At 59.0% G+C, this 3,591-nt stretch overlaps 1 protein-coding gene across 2 annotated transcripts in view; it reads right to left on the bottom strand.

Annotated features, from left to right (window-relative positions):
- Nucleotides 1–824, bottom strand: part of MYOZ3 (myozenin 3) — a 7,293-nt gene extending 6,469 nt beyond the window's left edge. The window contains exon 1 of one of the 2 annotated variants that reach the window (XM_006021151.3): nucleotides 619–824. The gene's annotated coding sequence lies outside the window, so the exon portion shown is untranslated. The remainder of the gene's footprint in view (nucleotides 1–618) is intronic. The other variant, XM_025200940.1, reaches the window with a different exon arrangement.
- Between the last annotated feature and the right edge of the window lie 2,767 nt (nucleotides 825–3,591).

Genomic DNA, 3,591 nt, shown 5'->3' on the forward strand with positions numbered 1-3,591 from the left:
GCCTGATCCCCCATAGCCAGGGCTTTGCCCCGTGCTGTCTCCTGAGCTTGGTGCTATTTTAAGCCGCTGACCTAAGTGGCCTGGGCACCGTAACCTTGCTCCTGGGGGCTGGGGCTCAGTGATTGCAGCCAGGTTAGGTGCAATCGCTGGCTGGGGAGCCAGACCCCTGCTGCTGCCCATCAGCCCCCCGCCAGCTCTGGACAGGGTGGAGCAGAGCAGGGGCTGGGGTTGCTGGGACGATGGAGGCTATTCCTCCACCCATGAACCCCCCACCAGAGGACTCAAGGGGGAGATCCTGGCTCCCCGCAGCCATGGCTGGAGGCATCTGGGGAGATTGTCCAGAGCCACTGGCTGTCTGAGAGCCCTTGAGAGTCCCCAGACACCCCCAGCCCTTGCTGAAGCCTCCCGCAGCTGCGACGGCCCCTGCTGGTGTCTCAGCCCCTTGCAAAAGGCCCCTCCTTGGGTCTGACCAGGACAGGCCCAATCCTGGCTGCCACTGACACACCAGGCTGTGTGGTGCCCTGTCCTGCAGGCTCCGGTCTCCAGCACCCCTGGCCCCCCAGGACTGTGCCAGGGGACTCTGCAGAAGGGAGCAACACCCCTGCTGCAGTCACCTACCTCACCAGGGAAGGAAAGGCGCGTTCCCACAGCAGTGCTCTATGGGGCTCAGGCCTCGGCTCGGCTTGCACAAACCCCACTCGGCGGCTCTGCAGCCCCGCACCTCAGCCCTCTCTGTGCCACTCTTGCAAGCAGGACGGGAGTGGAGATTCCAAGGGACTCGTCCCCGTTACAGCTCGGTCCGGCTATTTCTGTCTGGGAAAGGAGGCGGGGGCAGAGCAGGCAGTTGGGAGCTGAAGCACCAGCTGCTGAGGGCCTCGGGGCACACCAAGACACAGGAGGTATGTGCACAGGCACTCCAGTTCATGTACACATGCACATGCCTGTGCATGCATTCACACCTGCACACACTACTGCATGCATTTACACACGCACACTCTCAATCCCTCTCTTTCTCCAATGCATGCATTCTCACACACTCACCATGCATGCATTTTCACATGTACATGCACACACAATCACCAGTGCATCTACACACATACCAATGCGTGCAATTACACACACACATGCGCACAAAGGCATGCATTTACACACACACACTGCACTTACATACACCCTCTAGACACATGCCACATACAGAGAAGCATGCAGCATGCACATCACACATGCCTCTATGCCCACACACATGCCCACATGCTGCAGAACCCAGTGTGATAGTGTTAAGGGGCAGCTCAGGTGGCACGTAGATGCTCTCTCTCTGTCACCCACCCACCAGTCTGTGCCCAGACCAGCTCCACTTCCCCCACCCCTCCATGCAGTGCAGGCAGGCAGGCAGACACAAGCACTGCTCCCACAGCCCTGGGTGCTCCCAGCTCCTTGGCCAAGGTTGAATGTGGTGGCAATGCTGGACACACATGAGGAGGCGTGTGCACAATAGACAGGCAGGGTTAGCCCATGGCCTTGCTCTGGACTGGACCCGCATATGAGCTGAGCGCTGCCGTGGGGCTATGCGGTGCTCCTGTGTGTGCCACGTCCTGGGGACCAGAGGATGGGATCATGACCCCAGAGGCCTGGTGCTGGAGCTCTTCCTGGGTGTCTAAGACCTGTCAGGGCCTGTCTTCCAGGGCATGATAGAGGCAATGCGCTGAGTACAGGGAAAACGAAGGGCACAAACTCCCAGGGATGAGACTAGCCCCTGCTGACAGTAAATGACAGGACACCCCCACCATCATGCTTCAGGACATGCACTGAGGTCAGGAAGGAACACCTTCAGCCTGCAACCAGCTGGGAGAGGATGTGGGGGCGCCCCTGACCCATCTGGTGGCTGCTTTGGGCCCTTACTTACAATCTCAGATCGGGCATCAGAGTGAGGGTAGGTGGAGGGAGCTGGACCTGCTGCCCTGGTCTCACTGCAGCCGCCTCTCTCTGAGCGGGTAGCTCCTGTGCAGTGCTGGGCCCTAGCATGGCATCAAGGCTGTGTTTCCTCCAGCATCTCTGCCTAACTCGGCCTTCTCACTGCTAAAGGGGGTGTTGCAAAACTCCCCCCTGCTGCTAACAGGGTTCGAGTCCCCTTGTTCAGCACCCGCCCGACTGACTCATCCACAGGGGAGTGGAGATGCCCACTGCCCTTGCAGCCAAATGGGACTGGGGGCTTAGGACTGCTTTGACACTGTGGGGCACGGTGCCTTGTTTGACCAGGTGTAGGGGGGTCCCATACGCTTGCCCACCTCAGCCGCCAGCCCTGGGGCGGGTTATTGTCCTGGAGTGGGTAAGAGTCCAACGTCTGCCCATCACCAGCTAGTGTGTGTGTGTGTGTGTGTGTGTGTGTGTGTGTGCGCGCACGCGTACACACACACAAGACAGCCCAGAGTGAGAGACGGTGTGTGTCTGTGTGTGCATATGTGAGACTCAGCCCAGGTAGTGTGTGTGAGTGCGTGCATGTGCATGCAAGGCAGTCCAGAAAGAGCAAGCGCATGTGTGTATGTGTGCATGCGCGAGACTCAGCCCAGGGTGTGTGTGCATGTGCATACAAGACAGCCCAGAGAGAGAAAGAGTGTGTATGCATGAGACACACCCCAGAGTGTGTGTTCGTGTGTGTGTGTGTGTGTGTGTGTGTGTGTGTGTGCGCTCACGAGGGTCAGCCCAGAGTGTGCATACGTGCAAGACTCAGCCCAGAGAAAGTGTATGTGTATGTGTACGTGTGTGCAAACATGTGCAAGACAGCCCAGTGTGCGTCTTGGAGCTACTCATTCACCGCGGCTGCCCCCTGGTGGCGAGTCTTGGTCACTGCAGGGTCTGGGGCTGTTGGGCTCCGTCCACCAGAACTAGCCGGCCGTGTTGCCCACTGCTCAGAGGCTCTTCCAAGCTCCTCACTTCTGCCCAACCCGCCTTCTGCCGCCTCTGGTAAAAGTCATTACACAGCTCCCATTGCAGCCCATATCACTGCCTGAGGCCTCTCTCCTAGGGAGAGGAGAGGAAGAGGTACCAGCAATACACCAGTCCCAAGAGAAGGCAGGGAGCTGGGTAAGGAAAGACCCCCCTAACACCCAAGAGCTGAGGCCCAGGGACTTTCAGGTCCCCCCTCCACAGGTTGCTGTGGCCCAAACTGAATTGCATTAAGCCCCAAAGACCATCTTCACCGCTCTGCCGCTTTACCATGTGCCAGTGACGGACTGCACTGCTGTGTGTGTGGCCATGTGTGTCTCTCCGGGCTTGCCAATATGCCCACCCCTGTAAGCCGATGCCCTAGGCAGGCTAGAAAGAAGACAAGCAGGCTGGGATAATGCCAGGTTTATTTCTGAGCTCAGTATACAATAGCGTGGCAACACGCAAGGCGGTGGCAGCCTGCTGCAAGCTGGGGGGCTTGCTGAGGTCCCCGGGAGGGAGCGTTCCCAGCGGGCTGGTCCCACAGGGACTCTGGGCAGCCTGGAAATGCTCCAGCCTCTGCAGAGCATCCCCAGTTGCATGGATCCCTGCAGGCAGCGTGTCCGAGCCGTGTCCAAGCAGAACATGTGTGCGTACATGTATGTGCAG

This window comes from Alligator sinensis, unplaced genomic scaffold (genome assembly GCF_000455745.1).
Source record: "Alligator sinensis unplaced genomic scaffold, ASM45574v1 scaffold550_1, whole genome shotgun sequence".
In the NCBI taxonomy this organism is placed as follows: Eukaryota; Metazoa; Chordata; order Crocodylia; family Alligatoridae; genus Alligator; species Alligator sinensis.